General features: G+C 45.8%; 1 non-coding gene across 1 annotated transcript; it reads left to right on the forward strand.

The window, feature by feature from the left end:
- Positions 1 to 14,008: 14,008 nt before the first annotated feature.
- TRNAK-CUU (transfer RNA lysine (anticodon CUU)) lies at positions 14,009 to 14,080 on the forward strand. Its single transcript has one exon. It is a non-coding gene; the product is annotated as a tRNA-Lys (tRNA).
- Positions 14,081 to 25,842: the final 11,762 nt, after the last annotated feature.

Consider the following 25,842-nt stretch of genomic DNA (forward strand, 5'->3'; position numbering starts at 1 on the left):
CTACAATCTGATCTTATTAGGCTAGAGGAATGGTGTAGCCGCTGGCAAATGGAAATAAATGTAGAAAAAACCAAACACATAATGTTTAGTCCTACCCCCGAGACAGTTCCCGCTAACTACAAAATAAATGATACTCCAATAGATTCAGTTCAATCGTTTAAATATTTAGGTGTGTTCTTTACGGCGAATTTAAAGTGGACGTGCCACATAGAACACATATCTACTAAAGCCCTTAAAAAACTCGGCCTTCTCAAAGGGCGCCTACATTTAGCCACCAAGGAAACCAGGTTTCATGCATATAATTGTCTTATCCGGCCCTCACTAGAATACGGTTCAATCATATGACATCCTCAGGGCGCAAACCTAACTAACCTTTTGGAATCTGTCCAGAACAAGGCAACCCGGTTCATCACGTCCTCGTACTCACGTTACCAAAGCGTATCTTCTTTAAAGAATTCACTTCATCTTCCCTCGCTTGCCATGCGCCGAAAGTTGGCTCGACTATCTTTTTTTCATTCGCTGTACCACAGTAGCACGCCGTTTTCCCAGCTTCATATCATTCCACCACCTCATATCTCCGCCCGGGTAGACCACACTTTCAAAGTTAAACCAATTTTCGCTAAAACAGAAAGATATAAAAACTCTCCTTTAGTCCTTGCAATCGCAGAATGGAACGCGTTACCTGCTCACATCGCAGAACTGTCCGATTCATCATCTTTTCAACGTGCACTCAAAACCTTTTTCGAAGTTCTTTGATGACGCATAAATCTCTATTTTGTTTTTCTTCTTCTTCTATGTTTCACTCTGTATTTTTTTCTTTTTCTTTTTTTTTGCACACTGTTGTTGAGTGTACTGATCGCGCTTTTTTGTTCTTGTTTACTGTTTTAAAGTGCATTTCGCGTGAACCCCTTTTTTCATTCAATGTAATCTATTGTTGCTTGGCGTTGTTTCTGGATTGCACTTTCAGTTTCTCGATGCAGTAGACATGTATACCATCTCTGCCTTCATTTATGTTCTGTACCGTACTTGTGATCATAACCCCACTCTATCCCCCCCTATGTAATGCCCATTCGGGCCTTTAGGGTATTTAAATAAATAAATAAAATAAATAAATAAATGTTTTACACAACAGCTTTGTTCGGCGAGAGTTCAATGATGGAAAAATCTACCTAAGATGCAGTAGGTAAATACGAGAATGCGCACTTACGTGTTATGCATCGTGCGCTGTAACAACGCTCGCTCACGCACGATCGCTCCATTAATTAAAAAAGTGTAGCTTACGGTTTAATAGAAGACAAAAGTGCAGGCTTCTCCGGTTTATACTTTGTTGTTTGGTACCTGTAATAACAACAGCGAAGTAATTATATCGCGATCCCAGTATGTTTGGCTTTGTTTACTCTTCTTACGAGAAGAATGTCACAATGTATTCTTGTTCTTCGCAGCTTGTCATAACCTTCAGCGAAGGAAATACTCCCCAGTAGTAGCAAATACAGTCTTCACGCAGATTTATATGCCACAGAACACAAAACACCACTCGCAGAGACGATCAGCTGTTTTTTACACACAGCAGCCGTTGTTTGACTTAGATTGAATGCGAAAACGACTAACATGTGGCTTCAACTCTCAAAACACAAAATTTTACCATTGACGTTTGGCAACAGTATTTATTTTCATTTTTATTTAGAAATACTGTCAACCTTCTATTGAGGGTCATTACAAGAAAGGTACGACACACTGTACAAACAAATGGGGGATATAGCTATACATCTCCCAATAATATACCAGTTATACATATATACAAATCCGTGAAAGTTCTGCATTCCAAACGAAAAACAAAAAACACACACTCTGATCTGCAATGCTACGAATAACAAGCACAATAATATTTACATTATATCACATAAATGTAAATAAAGTAAATGCACAAATTCATTAACATCCCCCACATTGAATATGTTACTCGGTAACCCATTCCAATCTTCAATGACATCGGGGAAGAAAGTATGACGGTACGCCTTCGTTCGTGCAAAATAAGGATGCAGTACTTGTGTATGGTTTGCCCTCTCGCGTGGTTTACCAGGTTGTTCTATTTAGTCATTTCTGTTAATTTTAAACTCACCTTCTAATAATTGAAAAATAAACTTTAATCGATTTTTCCGTCTGCGCTTGTGAAACGTCTCCAGATCACATAACTGTAGCATTTCTGTGACTGAGTCGTTCTGCTTATATCTCGAGCATATAAAGCGAGCTGCAAACCGTTGTATGCGTTCAAGTTTATTTACAAGCACTTTATGGTGGGGACTCTAGACAATACTGACATATTCCAGTATGGGCCGTATGAAAGTTGTAAAAGCAAGAAGTTTTACGTCCATACTAGCACCCTGCAGTTTTTTTCTTAATGTGTACAATTTTTGTGAGGCCCTAGAGCAAACATAATCAATATGTGTGTGCCACTTTAGGTTATGCGTTATTGTGAGACCTAGGTACCTAAACGCATTAACTGTCAACAAGGTGTGATTCCCGATACAGTATTCAATGGAATTATCGTTTTTTTCCTAGAAACGTGGGTGACGGTAGATTTCGAATAATTGATTTCCATTCCCGAAGCTTCACACCATGAGTGTAATTCCTTTACACATTCGGCAATGTTCAATTGGTCCTTCCTACCAATAACTCGCGCGTAAATTAAACAATCATCAGCAAACAGTGTTAGCTTAACATGGGGTTTTTCTATATCTGCGATATCATTGACATATGTCAGAAACAATAAGGGCCCAAAAACCGAGCCTTGTGGAACCCCAGATAACACTTCTAGTGAGCTAGACACAGAGTTATCAATTTTCACAAATTGCTTCCTGTTCTTTAGATAGGCTTTAATCCAGTTGGGTAAAAGTTGACTTCGTCCAGTGCAGTGAAGCTTACACAGCAATCAGTCGTGAGGAACCTTATTGAAGGCCTTAGCGAAATCTATGCAGATGACATCAATTTGTTGATTCATATTTAAAGCTGTCGCGAAGTTAAAATTAGTTTCGATAAGCTGTGTTGTAGTCGAAACTTTACTTCTAAAGCCATGATGATAAGGATAAAATTAATTTTTATTTTCTAGGAATGTGATGACATGTTTGACAATGACGTGTTCCAATATTTTGCAGCAGATAGATGTGAGTGATACCGGATGGTAATTATTGGCGGACAACCGATCACCACTTCTAAACACAGAGACAACTACAGCTGTGCACCAGTCCGATGGCACTGAACTAGTACAAATAGATTTTTGAAAAATACCTTCTAAGTAGTAAGATATCCACTCCGCATAACACTGCAAAAAAGGGGTGGGTATTTCATCAGGCCCGCATGCTTTTTTGGAATCAAGAGACAATAGACTATTCAATACACCTTCTCTTCTGATAGTGAGCTTCCCCATCGGCTCAGATAAGTGGCATATCACATCCTCTTTTTTAGTGTCACAACTGCGCCTTGTAAAAACTGACTGAAAAAAAAATGTTAAGACTATCTGCAATATCAACATTCTTCGTCACGATTTCATTTCCACGTTTCAGCTGGTCAATTTTATCGCGCCGATCGGACATATAAAGCCAGAACTTGCGAGGTGAATGTTTAATAATATAACTCAAATTTTGATCCAAACAGCGTGCTTAGATTCCAACAACTATTTCTTTAGTTCTTTTCGTACACATGCCATATTCTCGGAGCCATGGTTTCTTTCCCTCCGCAGCCTTTTTAGCTTTCGCATTTTCTGAATAATATCTCGTGTTATCCACGGATTGCACTTTTTAGTCTGTTTTACTCTACCAAGAACGAATTTGTCGATGCAATATTTATTAATATCTTTAAAACGTTGCCACAATTCATCAACTGTTTGGCGCTTGAATACGTGTTCAAAATGACCAAATAACTACCCCAGCATGTCAAGAATTGAAGTGTCATCCGCGTTCGTGTTATCTTTTACTTGCACGGCCTTATAGGTTCTAGCTCGTGAAACACTCAGTGGAAAAGTAACAGAGACCAATATATGATCAGGAATTCCCTCATCAACACAGATATTATAATTGCATATTTTGTTTGAAAGGAACGCCGGGTCCAACACTAACTGAAACGAAGATAACATTCTTGTATATACGCGCACTATTTGGGTTAAGTTTTAAGCGAACATAATTTACAACATCTTTTCGCCACTATCAATCTCTACGCGTCCGGGCAAAAAAGCGTCCCAGTTAATCTAAGGCATAGTAAAGTCCACAGTGAGAATATAGTTTGTTTATGTGAGCGCTAGAAGCATTTAAATAATTTTTTTTAATTTGCTTGCGACGATTATTTGTTACTTGCTCGCGAATAAAATGAATAGAATATACAGCCCATTTACGGCTCTTAGCTAGAAAGTTACAAAGGTCTTACGATTTTCTTCTTAAAAATGCTCAGAAAGAACTAGAAACGTTTCCACTTGCGTAAAAAATGAATTGAACATATGGCCCCTTTCAACTTTTTGCCAGAAAGTCGCTGAAGTTCTCAAATTTTTCGCCTCGAAATAGCCAGACAATACTAGATATTTCTCTAGATTTCCATGTAAACTAGTCCAACTGCCGCACGTGTCTTGTTTACGCACTATGGGCGGCAACGAGTGCTCTTCTTTGGCAAATTCAAAAAACGTAGCACTTTCGGCGTGGGCGGCACCTCGAGCGTGACATAACAGAGAAAACGAAATACGGAATAGAAGTACGTTATACGGCCCCAGTGCGGCCGTGGAAACCCCGACGTTGAGTTAATTCCCTATGCTCTGCACTGCTTGACGCAAGGGGGGAGAAGGCAACTCTTCCCCCGAGCCTTTCTTTTCTCACAAAATTCATCCGGATAACTTGAATCTGGGGAAGATTTCGCCTCGCTTTCTCCGTAAAGATCTCCCTATGCCAAGGTACTACCTAATAACACGCGTAACATTTTTATCCCCTCGAAAGTGTGTTGTCTATAAAGTATGATCGCGAGGTGTGTACGATCGTGTACCTCTGGCACGCTGTCGCTCTTCGTCTGTTCCGGTTTTTAAGACCATCGATCGCTGGTTGCCTGCTTGCTTCATTTGAAGGGCCTCTCAATTTCTGAAGTCGATCGCGTAGGCGAACGTTTTGCATGTGGGTATGCACTTGAAATAAGTAGCAGATCTGAATAATGCAAGCTTGGATTCTGGACGCCGGGACATGTGTTCACAAGTGAATAAGCTGCGGAATTAGAGCTAGTGCACTTGCACAGTGGGCTGTTGGGGGTCGAATACCGTGTACAAATATACATTCCCACCACTGAAAAACATAGGGCGAAACATAGGTTTTGAGTAGCATCCTTGTTACTCAAACCATTATTTCTTCCCCATGAAGATGTATTCTTGTCACTGTAATGTTGTAACCAGCAGTGGCAATTATTTTAGGTTACTAGCCTGCATCGAACGACCTGCTCAGGTTTTGTTTTTTCAATTAATGAAGGAATCGGCACTTCCGTTCACGTGCCCGAGATTTTTCACATTAAAATCACAGGCATGAGCAGTATATCCAAAACGTTGTTACACGGGTACTTTTTATAACGATCAGGGTCGACCTGGACCAGATTTCTTGATCACGATATATAATCACTGCTGTCACTTGGTTCAAATAATTCAGATCGAGTTTGGCGCAGCAGTCGTTCAAATCGTGATCCGGTAACTAGGTCACAGTGCTCAGATTGCGAATAATAGGGACCATGAATTAACAGACAATACAGTTCAAGCCTGATCGCGATAAAATTTGCCCGTGTGACACGACGATAAGTGAAATGCTTTAATTCATGCCAATTCGCTGAACACTAATACATAATGATGAAAAAAGGCATCTGGTGCCGTGTTTGGAAGTTCTGAAGCGGTAAGCGGAAGTAAAAAAATGGCAGCATATCCCCGGAGTGAATGACGGAGAGTGGAGCGAAGCATTCGTCCGTCCATTTGTTCTTGCTTCCGTCCGTCCATGCATCCATCTGTGTGACCGTCTATGCGTCAATCCGCACGTCCGTGCGTGCGTCTGTTCGTGCGTCCGTCCCTGCATTCGTCCATGCATCCGTCCCTGCGTCCGTTCATGCGTCCATTCGTCCGTTCATGCGCCCATTCATGCATCTGTCTGGTTGTCCATTCGTCCATCTTTTCACTCCAAGTACCACCATCTCGCATCTTTTCATCATATATTCCCCATATAGAAGCACCGCCATCCAGCGGACATTCCAAGGACTAAGCGAGAGAGGGCACATGCACCCTTTCTTACGGCTTGCGCTTCGAGTTTATTTCCCACCTTTAACCACCTCGAGTTCATGGTATATACTAGTTCACTGTATTCATGGCACTGCGGGCCGACGCTCGCTAAACCTTTCTAAAACCAATGAGGTTACGCCCAACGAGTATAACGTAGCAACCTTTTCCTGTCAGATAGTGCTCAATGTATATGCCAATGGCTGCTAATGCGAAATTAGAGACAGGAGAATTCGGCTTTTACTTTTTTACGGCTTGCGCTTCGTATCTGTTTCCCGCCTTTAACCACCTCGAGTTCATGGTTTTATACTTATGGTTATATACGTATAGTTCATATACTAGTTCGTTGTATTCATGGCACTGTGGCTCGACGCTCACTAAACCTTTCTAAAACTAAGGAGGTTACACCCAGCGAGTATAACGTAGCAACCCTTTCTTGTCAGATAGTGCTCAATGTACATGCCAATGGCTGCTAATTGGGACTGCAGCGTGCGCATTAACTAAAAGCCGAATGTTTCTGTCTCTCTTTCCCCCTTAGCAGCCTTTGGCATGTATATTGAGCACTATCTTTTATTTTTCAACAACGCAAAGAAGAAATCTCTCACCGGCATCACCTTGGATGTCAAAATATTATTTTTGTTGCACACTACAACGGCTACAAAGGACGAACGGGTGACGTTATAAGAAGCTTCGCCCCTAAAACAAGCACGGACGTTAAGTGACGACACGGCAGCGCTACAAATCTCGTCGGCAGATCATGTTCGCTCCTCACCGTCCGCCAGCAAAATCAAAAAACCTCGCACGCCAGCCACGAAAAGATAGACAGCAAAAGGATCGCCTAGTGATAAAATGCCATCGCGCGCGTGTTCCTAGGTAGTGCCTATAGGTATAGGGAGATCTTTAATGAACAGGCACGGTGAAAACTTCCCTACATTCAAGTTACCCTGATAGATTCTGTGAAAAAAGAAAAGCTCGTGCTTTTCCCGCATCGCTCACTTGCGTTTGGTCTCGCCATGCGGTGGTGTCATTGGCAGTTTTCTTTTGTCGCCTTGTGGTGGTAGCGGCATTGGCGGTCGCCTGCCATCGTTTCCAGTTTATGGCACCAGCTTCTTGGTGTCGAAAAAAACTCTTGATCTAGCAAAGCAATGACACTCTCCTTGACGAGTGCGTTTCCTCCTTGATTCTCCTTTTTTGCCTTTGGCGCACGCTGCACCCGGTGCCATTTTTGGCCTAGGCTACCATGGACGTGCCGCCCAATTCAAAAAAAAGGCACGTGATTTCGTGACACTTGCGCACCCCACTAGTGTAGTGACTTCGGAAAAATTATGACCATAAGATAGAGAACAACGCAATGAATGCTTATTAGAAGATCAGTCTCTTCTGAAAGCCGTGTATACGTGGCGTGCTAATTTGAAAGCAGCTTCATGAAGAGTTTCATGACGCCGGTTTTTTTTTTTCAAATGATGACATGCCTTACGTTCGCATCATATATAGTTTTGCTTCTGGAAGTTGCCTATATAGAAGTGAAATAGGGCAAGTAGCAGAAACAGCAACGACGTGCTACTATCATTTCGAGGTTCATGTGTCTCTCTTAAGGGGGCTTCCTGTGCTTTACGGCAGGGTGGTGGAAAATATTTTAGGAAGTGTATTGCGTCTCAGGTTTTTTTTTTCTCGAAATTGTTGGGTTATATATGGCTCAGATTAGTCTTAATGGAATGGCATACAGAAAGCAGCTCTATCAATCATATACGATGTATAAGCTGGTTGACAAAATGACAAGTTACCAGCACGCCGCAGTGCTAAAAGACATAGATACAGCAGTTCTTTGAAATCATACAGAACAATCATAATCGTAACTGGCTGCTGAATCTTTTCGGCAAACCTCAGTGATACTATAATTTGGGCTCGTCTTACTTTATTAGAAATAGGTCCCCCGAAACGCAGAAAGGTGATTTTAAAGCAATAACTGAGCGAACGAGCACTTTAGACCTCTGAATCGAACTTGATATAACCAGAAAGTGAGTACGATTCTATAAACACCATATTCACGTCACCCGTATGTGCGAGAAAACCAAATATTACGTGGCACCCAGTCATGCGCGCGCTGACATCCGAATTCAAAATAATATATTCAACTGAAAAAAAACGAAAGTTTCACCAGCTGACGCTGCTCATCAGCAACATTACGGGTGTGTTAATTGTTTCAACGAAAGCCCTAAATCTGTCATCAAACGCGAAATATAACTGTTCCAACTCGCGTCATCGGAAACAGGTGATGCGCAAAATCGTTATCACAGAATATGACAGAAATTTATGACTTGTCGCAAAAGTTGTGGTGTCTTAATGACGTGACGGTGCCATCACCTGACGTTACTTACGCAACGTAACATAATGACTTATTTTCGCTGCAGGAAGTTCATGTTTTTTCTCGACTATTTTTTCGGCAGCACTAAATTGTATTTATATTTTATAGTGCCAGATCGCACATGTCTGTTTCTTTTGCGGGTGAATACCCTCCAACTTCATAAAAAAAATAAAACCACTTAGGAACCATGACCTATGTCCCCTCGATATACTCGTTTATTCACTTATTTTTTGTATTATTTTCAACAGATCCTAACAATCACGATGAATGCAATTCAGAAGCTCTATCATACCAGGTAACTGTTCTCTGCTGAAAGCATTTTCTGTAGTTCATTTCATACTGACTAGCGATCTCCGATGTGCGAGTTTATGGAGCCTCAGCAGAATATTCAGCACAAACCGGAAAATCCTATTTTCATGCAGCGCACAGTTACCGCAAAAAAGTATGTTTGTCACGCAGGAGAAATACTTAAAACACTACAGTGTTCGGTGATGCTCTCACACGAGGTATAAGAAAAGCATTGTAGCTTGCAAATAACATTTCTTTCACTACACTATGTTCTCCCAGCCGATGTAGTGCATTGACTGATTCTAAGAAAAACTATCTCGTTTATTTTGTACATCGTAAAAAACAACATGGCCATTTGTATTCTGTTTTGACAGTTATAGACGCAGCCAGAAGGCATACCACCCGCACACAACGCAGAAAACAAAGTGCGCGCAAAGTTCACTACGTGAGCTACGCACAGCCCCGGCGAAAAATGGCACCAGAAAAAAAGGAAAAATATCAGCACAGCGCATGAGTGGCGCGTCTTCACGTGCAACCGCAAAGGAGATCAATCATCACCCAAAAACAGCGGCGAAGACCGGGAGAGACTAGGAAGGGGAAGGAGGGAAAGAGAAGGATGCGCGCGTGGCAGCGGGTACAGTGGATGGCAGTACTTTGCCAAGATCAGGGGGTATTTGGTGTAGAATCTTTTGCTTTCGTGACGGCCTCCTCGTTCCGTGGCTGAAAGGGCTGGCCAAGACGATGGCTGTTCTTTTCGGCTGCGGATTTGTTTTGTCCCGCCCTTCACGGCGATCATTTTGTGCGTGCCGAATTCGGCCGCACAATCTCGCGAGTTTGTTGCGCTTCAACCACACCATAACAACAATCTCGAACCACACATTTGAGGAGTCCGCACGTGTTGAGTAGTGCGTTTGGACAGGCATAAGATGGGTGAGAAAATGAATCACAGAGGTGCCGGCTGGGTTTGTCCTGTTCCTTGAGCGCTTCCGATCTACTGCGCAGATAAGTGGTTTTGCTAGTTTTGAGCTTCCCTTTAAAATTATTAGGGCAGCAGTTAAAACCTTTGTAGCACTTATATCATTATACGGCTTTTTCGGGGGTCAGCCACCAGGTATTTACTAGTTAGTGCGTGTGTTTGTTTCTTTGTGTTTTTTTTTCTTTTGCCACCCCGTGGGGGAGTTGCACGTACGTTGAACACGAAGGTTTTTGTAGTAGAGCTTAGACTTTCCCTTTTTAGAGCAGGGATCGCGTTTTGTAATCATCGAATGAGACCATTCATAAGGACATTTGGTGTCAGAAAGACAACGTTGAAAAAGCTGTAAATTGTACAGAATGCGGGGTGGCTTTGAAAATAGACCCAAGTGCAAAAGCGAATAAAGAGGAGACTGACGCCAAGTATAGGCAACGTGAAGTCGAAGACAAAAAGGAGAAAATGCTGGGTGCCCAGAGTAAACTGCCGATGAGAATCACCGAGCTGGAGACGGCGTTGGCGATAGAGCGAAATAAAACGAGGGTTATGGGAGAATGAAAGGCTGAAGTCCGTCGAGGAAGCACTAGTGAAGGTGAACAAAGGAGTGGCCGACGTTTAGAACAGAAGGGCACCGCCTACCAGAACAGCAGAGACGAAAGAGCAAGCAAGTTTCGAAAAAAGAGGTTCAGTCGGTTCAATGGTCGCAAGACCCAGCTTCAGCGAAGTAGTGGTGGGGCTGGGAGGGGACAAAGCAGCCGGCGTTCCAGGTGCAAGTAACCCCCAGGTGCAGGACGTGCCAGCTGAAAAGTCACAGCATGTGAAAATTGCCGGGGAATCGAATTTAAATGGATGCACAAAAGCAATCAAAGAGAGGGTAAGAGTTGACAAGAGCGTTGCAGTAGGGCCGTTCCCTGGACGCAAGCGGGAAACAGTCATGAGCAGTGAATATATATATATATATATATATATATATATATATATATATATATATACAAGATTTTTCGTACGTCATTCGCGCTGGACACGACGTATTGTATGCAAAAAAGAGACGACCAAACTTTCACGCAAGCGTCCTTACTTAACGTTTTCAGCTGGTGGACCAGCCATACTCAGAGAATCTCACGAAGGCTGGTTCATCAGTGAAAAAGGTTAAGTAAAGACGCTTCCGTGAAAGTTTCTTCCTCTGTTTCTTGGATATATATATATATATATATATATATATATATATATATATATATATATATATATATATATATATATATATAATTAAGAATGAAGGAGAACCCTTACAAAAATATGATAATTGTTTACTCTACGTTTCGGTCGTGGCACGGCCTTCGTCAGGAAGCCTGACGAAGGCCGTGCTACGGCCGAAACGTAGAGTAAACAATTATGAAATTTTCGTAAGTGTGCTCCTTCATTCTCCATTATGTTTGCACCGGACCCACAGATTTTCTTTTTTGAATCATATATATATATATATATATATATATATATATATATATGGGAAAGTTTTTCAGTGTTTTGTTTTGAATCAATAATAATGAAATCTAACAGACGATAACGCCGAAGGAAGTATAGGGGAGGTTAATAGACCGAATCGTAAAGTGAATGTAAAGAAAAGTGGATGAAAAGTTAACTTGACGTGGGCAGAAAGCAAACCTGCAACCTTCGAATAACGCGTTCGATGCTCTACCACTTAGCTACCATGGCAGCTATCCTCCCAGCCACTTTCTTGGGTATATATGTGAATTTAAACGCGGGAGTAATAAAACAACCCTAAAAGACGGCATGACACCACGTGAGACACCGAGTGGCGGCGAGTGAACTTCCTTGCTACCTAAAAACAGCCTCTGACATGAATGATTGCGTGGCTGAAAGAATACACCTATTTCTGCAGGCCAATAGGAAGCACGGCGCAGCGTCCTGGGAAGGGGGAAAAGGTGTTTTAGGTGTTACATGGCTTGGTAAGAGGCATGAACAGCAAGCGGGCCGACAGCAGGTGAGGAAACAACCCAGACTTGGTGGTAGAACGTGATTTCCGCCTCCTCAAGGAACTCCGCCAGGCTCCGTAGTGCTGACAGATGGGGGGAGTGTGGCATAGTGAGTGCAGGGACATAGCTGAGAACCACGGAGATTTATCGGAAGAGAAGGCATGACGCTGTGGCTTGCAAAGCCACCATCGGCAAAAAGTTCCAGAGAAAACTCACGGCGTGCGTAGCTTCCACTGTTCTTTCCGCAAGCCAAGGCACCAGAAGCGTGTGGAATCCCGGCGTCAGGCCATTAACGTGTGCAGTAGTGCAGGGCAGGCATCGCCAGTTCCAGGCCAGCGCAACCAGTGACGGCCGCACGGCCAGTTTGAGAGTCAAATTAGAATTTAAAAAAAAAGTCAAAGAAGGAAACTTTAGAAAACAAGAAACAGGGAGATAACAAAGGCAGCACAAGCGACCATTGCTTTGCAGGCGCTGCTCCGTGCTCCCTACCGGTTGCAGAAATACACCCCTAATTCTTCTTTTAACCTCTACCAGAGCCATAATTCGTAAACAGCTGTAGAACGAGGGAGACAAAGAACGGCGGGAGGAAGGATGAAGAGCCACCGCAAGGGGGTGGTTTATCTCTCTCTCATCACCGCAGAGTAGATGAAAAGATTTCCTTAGCAAGTGACAAAACAAAATGAAAACCGAATGGTTCTTTCTACACAAGAAACGGACGTGGTCCAAGTTCAGATGGTCCTGCAGTTAACCTGCGGAGCCGGGCCGTACAAACCCGAGAATAGATACATATACGGCCCGCTCTAGCTATGGGAAAACTTTGGCCACAATAAAAAGCTATAGCTACCCTCTTACACCTCTCTCTCTCTCTATATATATATATATATGTATGTATACATATATATATATATATATATATATATATAGAGAGAGAGAGAGAGAGAGAGAGAGAGAGAGGTGTAGGAGGTGTCATATATATATATATATATCCATAGGGAAGAAGACGCACGTACGAAGTGATTTTATGGACGTTTCGGCCGTGGGTCCGGCCTTCATCAGATTCTGATGAAGGCCGGACCCACGGCCGAAACGTCAGTAAAATCACTTTGTACGTGCGTCTTCTTCCCTATACGGATAATCTTTCCTGGACCCAACGTCACTTTTGTTTTTGGTATATATATGTATATGCGATCTAGCAGCCAATAATTCCAAAGAATGTATAGAACCTTTTCATAAATACGCGACCTGACGGTGAGCTTTTCGTCAGTTTTGCTTTGCTAAGAAGCGTGGGATAGCTAGCGCCATCATGAGGGTATGGAAAGCGAGCCGCCAAGTGCATGAGTGCTTTGATGTTTATGTTGGCGGCTTGTTCTCTGTGTCATACGCTGCAATCGCACCGCTTTCTAGCTTGAACGAGCTCTTAGTACTCTTCAATAAGCTTTCTGAGCTGCTTCCGCTTCACAATGAGCAATATTTTGTACCCTTCAACGGGTTGGACGGGCAGCTTGGCCTGTTATAACTGGCAATGCATAGATCCGGCCTCCAAGAGACTCTCATTGGCATGCCCTTTTGACGCTGTCCGCGTACTCCAGAAGCGCAAGAGGTGCCCGTGAGCGCTGCAAGAAACGCGCATTAGCGCCGCTGGGACACACAGCCTGCGTCGTCTGCTGCAGTTCCCTCACAATGTCGGCAGAGTGTAGTTCGTGTCCCCAGCACTAGGGGAGCCCTTTTTCGGAAATGTTTTATAGGGGAAATTATTAGAAGCCATGTAAATTAAATAAAAAGGAAGAAAAGTGGGTGAAAAATAACTTGCTGTGAGCAGGAATCGAAAGTACGACCTTCTAATAACGCGTTCGATGCTCTACCACTGAGCTATCACGGTGGCTAAACCCCCCTCCCCCGACCACTTTATTGGGTTTCTACATGAATTTAAACGTGGGAGTGTCAGACAGCACCACCTGTAGCCATGGCGGCGAGTGCGGCACCCTATTTTTTGAGCCTGTATGGCGTCACGTAGCAGGTGAACTCATTACGATCTGGCAGCTGACCTAAAGTGTCTCAAAAATAACTCTCACGTTTAAATTCACACATAAACCTCATAAAGTAGTTAGGGGATAGTCGCCGTGATAGCTCAGTGGTAAAGCATTGAACGCTTTATTCGATGGTCGTAGGTTCGACTCCTGCTCACGGCAAGTTATCTTTTCGCCCACTCTTCTTTCTTCTTACTTACATAACATTCGCTCTAATAACTTTCTCTATACATTCCTTGGCATTAATGTCTGTTATATCTCATCACTATTGTGTCAAAACACGGAAAACTGAGCCCTTAGGCATACACTTTTTTCCCTTACTCATTAACGAGGGTCATGTACTGGCAGACTTGGTGCCGTTAGGTTGTGTACGGGGGACTATTGGTTAGCTTCCAGCTCGTAATAAGTTCACGCGCTACGTGACGCCACGAAGGCTCATAAAAAGAGTGTGTCCCCCTCGCCGCCATGGCTACAGGTGGCGCCGACTGACACTTCCACGTTTCAATTCCCATATAAAACCAATAAAGTGGTTGGGGAGATTGCCGCCTGATAGCTCATTGGTGGAGCATCGAACACGTTATTCGAAGGTTGTTGGTTCAATTCCTGATCACGGCAAGTTATTTTTTTCACCCACATTTCTTTCTTCTTATTTTTATTACATTGGTTAGGATAATTTCCCCTATATATTCCTTGGCATTTATAGTCTGTTACATCTCATTATTATTTTGTCAAAACACGGAAAAACGAGCCCTAGGTATAAAATTCTTTCCTTTATATATATATTACACATTTAATGTGGGTAAAGGGTATTTTAGTGTCCACGAACAGACGTCTAGTCCAACGGTTCATGTAACTGAAGTAATGTTTGCTTGTCTTCATCGTGCGCTTACTTACCAGCTCATACGAGCTGCGTTCTGAGAGCGCGGCAACGTCGCGTAGCGATAAGGATATGTCAACACTTCAAAAGAGGGGTGACGGCTGCTGAGTTCACCGATCTAGGTGCAGTGAGACTCTCAAACAAGTGAGTCTACATATAAGCAGAGGATGCGTTGACGGATAAGGCTGCTGTATGCGCACAAAAAAGCACCGATATTTCTTTCAGTGCATGCAGAGAAGTGCTCCTGACTTCATTTCATAACGTGCGATCGTACATTATAAAAGCAGCCACTGCAATATTACACTTTTGCATTTATTTTTTATTTATTATTTATTTATGAAACTTTATATAAGGGGTGGGCGACATAAACAAGGCGATAACAAAAGTGATCATTGAGGTACAGCTGAGTCTGCTTCTTGGATGGCATTCTTTAAGAAAGCTGAATCGCGGATGACTGCCGCCTCTTGCGGAATGCCATTGCAGTCTCAGGCGGTCCATAAAAAGAACGACTGGTGAAATGGTTTGGTAAACACGTGGCTGAATCACAGTGTTTGGATGAGCTCGATGAGCTGGGTGTCATGCGTGGCTGATTGAAAGAAGTTGTGCAAAAGGCATACCCATGCAATACGGCGACGAAGAGTGAGGGTATGAAGCTTTAGCTGTTTTTTTAGCGTGGAGATGATGGAGTAACGGGAGTAATCTGAAGCAATGATTCTGTCTGCTTCTTTCTGGACATACTACAGAATTTCAATTGGTTTTGTGAGGATCGAAGACGGCAGATGCGCATTCAAGTTTAGGTATGACAATAGCACTGTAAGCGAGTATTTTAACGGAAGGTGAAGCCGTGAAATTATTATTGTCTGTGTAACCATAGGCATGGTTAGCGGAGTGAGCCATGTGATCATTATGGTCACCTCATAATAGGTAGCTTGAAATATAAACGACTAGGTATTTGATCTCGTTAATTGCAGCTTTGTGACAGTTGTTGATAATGTAAGTAGCCAGAGTGTATTTGCTGTGCTGATGTAAAAACATCAGCAATGTTTCATTCGTATTAGGTGACATCAATCAGGTGCTACACCACTGCTGAAGACGTAAGAGCACACGCTGTAGCATAGAAATACCGGCAGAGTTATGTATTGCCTAGCAAATGACACATATGATTGTCGGCAAGAAGACGAATATTAGATGCAACGGAAAGTGGAAGTTAAGTTCTTGATGGTTCTGCGACAATCACGTAGATATTCGACGATGAGAAACTCAAACGTTGGCAGTAGTGGAGGCTGATTGGACAAATTCGTTTATAAGAACGGATAATACTATTGTAGCGAAGCCTCCGAACGCTGAAATGGGTCTAACTCTTGAATACCTTCTAGTGGGGCTACCCAACAAGGACGCCGCTCGCGCTGGGAGCCCGTGCTTGGCTGTGACTGTCGCCATTACATATTCTCGCTCGTTGCCGGCTAGTAAACGCCTTAACAATTTGGTGGAGAGTGCTGCGATCCCTGTCTATGCCTTTGGAGCTACGATCACGTACCCTGCCATCTACTATGTACCACGACGCTTCTCAGCAAACGCCTCCTCCAATGCCACCCCCTTGTCCCGGTGTCCCCAGAATCCGCGATCCACCCATCTTCACTGGCGCTGATGGCACTGACGTGGAGGACTGGCTCGCTATTTACGAGCGCGTGAGCGTCCCCAACAAATGGAACGAGGACGGCAAGCTGACCAACTTGGTATTCTACCTTACGGGTGTTGCCAGTTTGTGGTATAACAACCACGCGTCCGATTTTGCCACCTGGTCCGATTTCAAGACCGCAATCATCAACGTCTTCGGCCGCCCTGCTGTTCGCAAGCTGCAAGCCGAGCAGCGCTTGCGTGAACGTGCTCAGGAGGCTGGTGAGTCATTCACGAGCTATATTGAAGACGTCCTGGACCTATCCAACAAATCTAATCCCACCATGTCCGAGTCTGAAAAGATCCGGAACATCATGAAAGGCATTGACGATGATGCCTTCACGATGCTGCTCGCCAAAAACCCCGGCACAGTGGCTGAGGTCATCACACTGTGCCAGAGCTACGAGGAGCTCCGCCGGCAGCGTTCGATGACCCGACGCTCCCCACCACGAGCTGCAACGCTTGCTGGCTTGGAGGCCAGTTGTGACCAAGTGGCGTTGATGGCAGAACTAAAGTCCTTCATCCGTGAGGAAATCGCACGTCAGTTCTCGCTCCTGCCCTTCGCCCACCAACCGACTGTTCAACAATCGCCTACTACCCTTCTCCCTCCCATCCGTCGAGCGATTGAACAGGAAATAGCGGAGGTAATGCCTGCGTACCACCCCCCACAGCCTCCGGCTCCTGCGCCCCTGAGTTACGCGCAAGTGGTCGCCAGGCCGCCCCAAGTCGTTCCAGCAACCGCCCCTCTGACTTACGCCGAAGCTGCCGCTCGACCTCCGTCCTTTGCAGCGGGTGTTCCCGCTACGTATGTTGACGTAACCCCTCAGCCTCAGCTTCAGTCCACCATGCAGCCACTGTTCCGTCCATCAGCCCTTGCGACGTGGGTGAGACCTACCCCGGTGAACAGATGGCGCACACCCGACAACCGGCCCATCTGCTTTGCGTGCGGTTACGCCGGTCACGTGGCCCGTTATTGCCATCGCGTACAGCCGGCTCCAATTTCTTCACCTGTTGCTGGCCAACTCAGCCGTCCTTATCGCGAAGAACCGCCGTCTATGCCACCTCGATCTCGCCCAGGTCCATCTCGACGATCGCCGTCTCCACGACGTCGTTCCCTGTCCCCCATGCGGCCAAGTGCGGCAGCTCATGAGCGGGAAAACTAGTCGTCGCAGTCCCCGAGGCAAGGACTGCGACGCTATCGCAATGTGAAAGCCCTCAGAGCAGCCCCTCGAATGTCATTGACGTGTTTGTGGACGGTGTTTGTGCATCGGCGCTTATTGACACTGGAGCTGCCGTATCAGTTATGGACGAAAAACTCTGCCGCTTACTTCGAAAAGTGACGACGCCACTTTCTGGGTTATCCCTCCGTACTGCAAGTTTGCACCGCATTTATCCTACAGCAGGGTGCACAGCTCGCGTTGTCATCCAGGACGTTCTGTATGTCGCCCAGTTCATCGTCATTCAGGCATGCTCTCATGACGTCATCCTGGGGTGGGACTTTCTCTCCCGCCATGACGCCGTCATCCATTGTGCCGCCGCCGAAATTGAGCTCTCACCCTTCTCGCATTTGACGCCAGAAGACAGTCCCCCGACACTGAGCAAGATTCTAACGAAAGACGATACAACAGTGCCTCCAAACTCGACGACGGCTGTGTCTGTCTACTGCGCTGGTCTCTCCGACACCATTGGACTTGTTTCGCCATCTGACCGCGCTTGCAGCAGGAGAGGGTTGCTAGTACCTTTCGCGACCGTGCAGGTCAACCAGGGCAACACTGCTATTTTTGTAACCAACCCGTCCCCGTATGCTGTTACCTTGCTTCGAGGGGAATGTCTCGGCAGAGTGGAACCAGTCGACGACGCACAAGTCCTGGACGTACCCGATGACACGCGCGGTCCCAGGTCGTGTACCATCAATGCTGTTTCCACTTCTGATTCGTCATCTGCTGATGTATTTGGCCCCTCCATCGCTGACAACCTTACGGCCGTACAGCGTTCCCAACTTCTGGACCTGTTGCAAGAATATCGTTCTTCTTTCGATGTCGGGCGAAGTTCTCTCGGTCGCACGTCCGTTGTTACGCATCGCATCGACACTGGTGCCCATCCACCTTTACGGCAACGTCCATATCGCGTGTCGCCTGCTGAACGTCGAGTAATTAATGATAAGGTTGACGATATGCTCCGACGCGATGTTATCCGGCCCTCGGACAGTCCATGGGCGTCTCCTGTTGTTCTTGTTGCGAAGAAAGACGGTTCTGTGCGGTTCTGTGTGGACTACAGACGGCTCAATAAGATCACTCGCAAGGATGTTTATCCACTGCCACGCATCGATGACGCGATTGACAGCCTTCATGGAGCCGATTTTTTTTCTTCTCTCGATCTGCGCTCGGGGTACTGGCAAGTACCCTTGGCTGACGACGCTCGACCAAAGACCGCCTTCATCACGCCAGACGGCTTGTACGAGTTCAACGTCATGCCGTTTGGTCTATGTAATGCACCTGCGACCTTTGAGCGCATGATGGACACCGTTCTGCGCAACTTGAAATGGTACACGTGCTTGTGTTACCTCGACGATGTCATTGTCTTTGCTCCGGATTTCTCCACGCATCTCCAACGTCTGAAAGAAGTTTTCGCACGTGTGAGCAATGCCGGCTTGCAACTAAATCTGAAAAAGTGCCGCTTTGCAGCACGGCAACTAACCATACTGGGGTACGTCGTGTCCAAAGACGGCATTCTTCCTGATCCTGCCAAGCTTCAGGCCGTGGCCGAATTCCCCAAACCTGCATCTGTCAAAGAACTGCGTAGTTTCGTGGGCCTGTGCTCCTACTTCCGACGCTTCATACGAAATTTTGCCACGATCATATCACCGCTGACGAAGCTCCTTGGAAGTAACGGGCCCTTCAATTCATGGTCATCCGAGTGCGACGACGCGTTCGCGAAGCTCCGCCATTTGTTGACGTCGCCTCCCATTCTACGCCACTACGACCCTACAGCCCCAACGGAGGTGCACACAGACGCCAGCGGCGTAGGCCTCGGCGCTGTCCTGGCGCAGCGAAAACCCGGATTCCCTGAATATGTCGTAGCATATGCAAGCCGTACGCTCACGAGAGCCGAGAAAAACTACACCGTCACGGAGAAAGAGTGCCTGGCGATCATCTGGGCTCTTACAAAGTTTCGACCTTATTTGTATGGTCGCCCATTCGATGTCGTCACCGACCATCATGCACTATGCTGGCTTTCTTCATTGAAGGATCCCTCAGGCCGTCTCGCCCGTTGGGCTCTTTGTTTACAAGACTACGACATCCGCGTGCTGTACCGCAACGGACGCCAGCATGCTGACGCCGACGCCCTCTCGCGCTCCCCTCTGCCTGAAGGTGATGTGCTCTGCTCAGTATCCACGGCTGCTGTTTCTGCCATTGATGTTGATATCATCGCTACCGAACAGCGAAAGGATAATTGGATCGGCACGCTCATCGACATGCTCTCTGATCCATCCGCAACGCCATCCACGCGTGCCTTGCATCGTCAAGCTCGCCATTTCACCATCCGTGACGGCCTTCTACACCGACGCAATTACGACGCCGACGGCCGGCAGTGGTTACTCGTGATACCCCGCAGTCTGCGGTCAGAAATATGTGAATCCTTCCATTCAGATCCGCAATGCGCGCACTCTGGAGTATTCAAGACCTACCATCGCATTCGACAACGCTACTTTTGGCGCGGCATGTACCGCTATGTGCAGCAGTTCGTTCGCTCTTGCCTCACTTGCCAACGCCGTAAACCGTCAGTCCACATGTCGCACGCCGGTCTGCAACCGTTACCTTGCCCTGACCGTCCCTTTGGGCGCGTAGGTATCGATTTGTACGGACCACTTCCTCTGACGTCGGCTGGTAACCGCTGGGCCATCGTTGCCGTTGATCATTTAACGCGATACGCCGAAACCGCCGCTCTCCCTGCGGCTACTTCGCGCGATGTTGCGTCCTTCCTGCTGCATCGATTTATACTGCGCCACGGACCACCCCAAGAGCTTCTCAGCGATCGAGGCCGTGTCTTCTTGTCGGAAGTCGTCGAAGCCATTCTGACGGAGTGCCATTCTGTCCACCGCAAAACTACTGCTTACCACCCACAGACGAATGGCCTCACCGAACGCTTTAACCGCACCCTCGGCGACATGCTTTCTATGTACGTCGCTGCCAACCATACTAATTGGGATAATATACTGCCCTTCGTCACCTACGCCTACAACACCGCCCCTCAGAGCACGACTGGTTTTTCACCTTTCTACTTGCTGTACGGAAGGCACCCGTCGCACACCATGGACACGATACTCCCGTACACGCCGGATCCATCAGAGTGTACACCGATTTCCGAGACAGCCAGGCTTGCTCAAGAGTGTCGCGAGCTTGCCAAGACTTTTACAACGCAAGAGCAAGAGCGGCAGAAGAGTATTCGTGATGGCTCCACCACTTCTGAGCCCACGTTCCTTCCTGGTGCGCTTGTATGGCTCTCGATCCCGACATCTGCAGCTGGCCCCTCTTCCAAGCTACGTCCAAAATACGAAGGCCCCTACCGTGTCATCGAGCGCACCTCACCCGTCAACTATCTCATCGAACCCGTTGAACAATCTTCGGACATGCGCCGCCGTGGGCGAGACATCGTCAACGTGGAGCGCCTGAAGGCTTATTATGACCCGCTCATAGTAACGAGCTGTTAGGTCGCCAGGCGGCTCCCTCTTCGACCCCGGGGTAATTGTAGCGAAGCCTCCGAACGCTGAAATGGGTCTAACTCTTGAATACCTTCTAGTGGGGCTACCCAACAAGGACGCCGCTCGCGCTGGGAGCCCGTGCTTGGCTGTGACTGTCGCCATTACATATTCTCGCTCGTTGCCGGCTAGTAAACGCCTTAACACTATATACAACTGAGCTTAAGATATACAAAGATGAAAACAAAAAAATGTACAGTCTCACTTTTCTACTTAAAAAGAAAGTTAGTGCCGAGACTGTTTTAAATCCCATTTATCTCTGGCCTGCTTGGTCTATCGGTGTCCTGACTGCAGCAAAGGCTAGATCTACGTACATAATGTGGAGCCTCACTGGTCCGGCGGCAACGCCGATTACAGCCCCTACTGCCCAGCCACAATCATAAATGCCAACATCTAATGCCACAAAGGAAATCGGCAGTGGCCGTAATTTAGTCATTCCTTGATCACGGGGGCCAATTAGAGCCACATTATTTGTAGGCCGCAGCCCCCCGGGCTGGGCAAAATTGGAAAGCCAAACTGCCCAGAAAACGCGCGGCTTTTCTCGTTCCCCATCCACAAGTGGGCGCAAACAGTGTGAGTAGCGGATGTCTCACGTGCGCCATTTATCGCTCACACAATCCGCTCGTCAACGGCATCGCTAGCCAGCAAAGCGACAAGGCAATGCGGAACGGGGTCTCGCCTCTGCAAAGTGTACCGTCGCTAGCAGATGTGGCTCATCAGCTCTGCCAGTGCGTCAGACCCGCCCAGGGTGGACTGTATCTTGAGCACAAGTTGCGTCTCTCCGCGGAGCTTGAAAACAAGACCACCACAGCCTTGGCTCAGACTTCATGCCAGAGGGGGGGGGGGGCGTGCAACGGCCTGCGTGGCGCCATCACGTGCAGCCAATAGCGCTGCTCACGTTGCACAGAAACGCAGTGGGAGGTGCATGACACCGGCCTGCGCTCCGAAATCGGACCCCTCTCGGCATTCGCGCGACCTAGCGGTTCCTGCCTAGGTGCGACGTAGCCTTGAGCAAGCAACGCACTAGAAAAGCCGAGCGGCCGCCGTCTGTGTGTGAACTAACACTGTTCGCTTTCCTGCGAAAAGGAACACGCTGACCTCCTTAGGGCGCAAAACCATCCGCAGCCTTTCAGTATAATTACTTTGATATATATCAAAAATAAGAAAGGCTTGAATACGGTACCTTGAGGCACGTCAGACAGGACTGGGGAGAGGTTTGGGAAGAGGTTCGTAGCAAGCAGAAATTTTGTGCGGTTTTTGAGAAATGCTTTGATCCAGCTGAAAACATGCCGGTGAACGCTTAGACGCGAGACCTTCAGTACACTCTTAGTCGAATCTTGGCTACAATACACGCAAGCAGGCAAGAATTCAAGTCATTTATAGCCGCTTATAGTCAGTTCATTACGTGGTTCCGTAGTCTTGTCTCAGAGGAAGCGGCTATTTTCTAAGTGGCCCTGAGAATAGGCGAAACAAATATTAGCCGAGATTTCAATTGAAAGTTTTCCTGACTATAGGCGTAGCCTGCAGTGGTTTTGTGTGAAATTTCCGCAGGCGGCATCACTCTGAAGCGTTTTCGGCAAAGGAAGTATTCGTTTTACGACTTAAATAGCATTTTCTTGCTGATGTTGTGATGGATAATATGATTACAGGTAATTAGAAGAGCAACAGTCTCACACTATTGTACATCTGAGAGAATAACCCGCATATCTCACTAATCACTGGAATCCGACTCTGTACCATATGCACATGAAATAGACATCTCACCTATTGGACCACACCACCGCCGCATGAAGGCGAGCAGTTTTTGCTGAACTTTACCCTAGTGCTTAACTTTTACCTGTCCTTGGCGCTATCAAAAGAATAAAAAGTGTTGAAGCAGCAATTTGCGTAGATCTTGAACAAATTAAATCAACACAGACTGCCCAAGAAAAATATATAGCTGAGATTCTGAGCCGCTCCGTCTCATTAGATTCATGCCAGCCAAACCAAAGTCCCTCGACCGCTGTTAACTTTTTTGGCCGACTGGATCATGCCATCACTACCCTAAAAGCCGCTAACATTGACACTAACAACCGTATGTGCCGAAAGAGCCTTCTTTTCTTTGGCATTGATGATTCCGATAAAGAACCTTGGAGCGATTCAGAAAACAAAATTCTAGACCTGTGCAAAAATACTCTCGACCTAACCTTAAGCCCCAGCAATATAGAGATTGAGTTATTGATATGTGGGGTTGATATGTGAGTCACATGATATGTGAGTCACATCCAGACAGATACGATGATGTAGGCGTATCACTGATAATATAATTACCTTGTTTTTTTATGTGGTAGCACCAAAAACAACCGGTCCTAGTTTGTTGTTGCTTGTGCGCATAATCAACGTCTCGCAGAATAGAGTAGCCCAGTTGTAGCAAAAGTATAGATATAAGCAACAAGATACGCTACTTTAGGAACATTCTCGGTTACTTTTCGCGCAGGTTTCCTAAGTCAGTCATTGATGCAGCACCCAGTTTTGGTCAGTGTCAACTTCAGTGTCATGATTACTATGTTTGAATCTGTCGTTTACCTCCTTCATATATTCACGTCACGTGATACCAAATTTATTTATTGATATGTGGTGTTGAACGTCCCAAAACCACCATATGATTATGAGAGACGCCGCAGTGGAGGGCTCCAGAAATTTCGACCACCTGGGGTTCTTTAACGTGCACCGAAATCTGAGCACACGGGCCTACAACATTTTCGCCTCCATCGTAAACGCAGCCGCTGGAGCCGGGATTCGAACCCGCGACCTGCAGGTCAGCAGCCAGGTACCTTAGCCACTAGACCACTATGGCGGGGTCAGCATTGTAGAGCGTGCGCACCGCCTTGGAATATTCTCTGCAACAAGAAAACGCCCTATAGTAGTAAAACTATCTCACTTCAAGACAAAAGGAAACATATTGGTATGCGGGCGGAAGCTGAAAGATACATGTTTCGCAATAAGAGAAGATTGCCCCCCAAGTACGCGCCTTGCACGCCCTAAATTGTTAAAATTTGTCAAGCCACTAAAATGCGCATTTAGGCTGAGCTTTCACAAACTACACGTAGGTAGCAGATGCTACTTTTATGACACTGCAACCGATAGCGTTATCGAACACCCCTCAGGTCCAAACAGAACTACACTAGCAGCCCCGGAAGATACCCTATCTGTACCATCCCAGTGACAAAAAAATGCTGTCCTCTCTTCCTCCAAAAATCGATCTCATTCATTCCTTAACATTAGCGTGCTTTTCACCAACATCCGCAGCACAATCCCAAAATGTGACGAACTCGAAAGCTTCATAGACGATACCACAGCCAATGTCGTCTTGTTAACCGAAACGTGGTTAATCAAGGATGTCAGTGACTGCGAAGTTTTTCCATCCAACTCCAATCTAATAGTACATTTACGTGACGGACATGACAGGTGAGGTGCAGGAGTACTGATTCTGGTTAGGGACAACTTATCGTCTTCATTAATCACTCACGACGACAACACAAAACTAGCATGGGTATGCGTGCACAGTACAAATGGCAAAATAGTGTTTCGAATATGCTACCGTCCAACAGACAGTAGCCCCTCCTTTTGCGAGTAGTTACGTTTTTCTCTAGAACAAATAAAAAAAGATATACCCAAGGCACCAATCTTCTTTTTCGGAGACTTTAATCATCCCAGCATTATTTGGTGGTTACTTTCAGTAGCCAACAAATCACCATTTAGCGAACCCAAACAATTTCTTGAATTTACTCTGGGCTTTAATCAGCACCAAACAGTTACATGCGCTACAAGGGGCGACAACAGCCTAGATCTCTAATTAACATGTAGCCCTGAAAACATAAAAAATATGACTTTGCTCCATGCTCTCAGCACCATAGCCTCCTTTATATCAACATTTCTCTGCCTATAAAAAAGAACACCCCAACGCAAAAAATTAATCACCGATTACAAGAAAGCTAACTTCGACGCATTTAACCGCGAACTTGCACTCTTCTTCGACGACTTCCGACTGTCATACACTGCCCGCTCGGTCAAAACCAATTGGGAATTACATAAAAACACGATGCTAAACTTGAAAAATAGGCATATTCTCACTATCCTTGCAAATAGAGACACAAATACCCAGTAGTTTACGCAACCCCTCAAGCGCCTACATAACGAGAAAAATGCCTTTATCGGAAAGCAAAACTTTTTAATAACGCCAGGGTTTGGGATAAGTACAAATTCGCTGCTAATCAATGCATTACGGAACTGAAAGCCTCCAAAGACAAATTCTTCTCAACTAACCTCTTATCAATCCTACAGTCTAACCCTCGTAAATTCTTTCAAATCATCTCCCCACCAAATCGTCAAACGCATCTCTAGCTGTCAAACGTAGACAACGAAATAATCTAAGCTAATAACTGTGCTACAGTTCCTAATGATTTCTTTACGTCAGTATTTTCACCTGCTCAAAGCTTTAGTTTTACCCAGCTACCGCTCCACTCGCCGACCGGAATACCTGATATCCAGATTAACGTTGATACAATATATAAGTTAATAAACTCTCTCAACTTATCCTCCTCAGCCGGTTGCGATCAAATCAGTAGCAAA

This window comes from Rhipicephalus microplus, chromosome 5, assembly GCF_043290135.1.
Source record: "Rhipicephalus microplus isolate Deutch F79 chromosome 5, USDA_Rmic, whole genome shotgun sequence".
Lineage (NCBI taxonomy): Eukaryota > Metazoa > Arthropoda > Arachnida > Ixodida > Ixodidae > Rhipicephalus > Rhipicephalus microplus.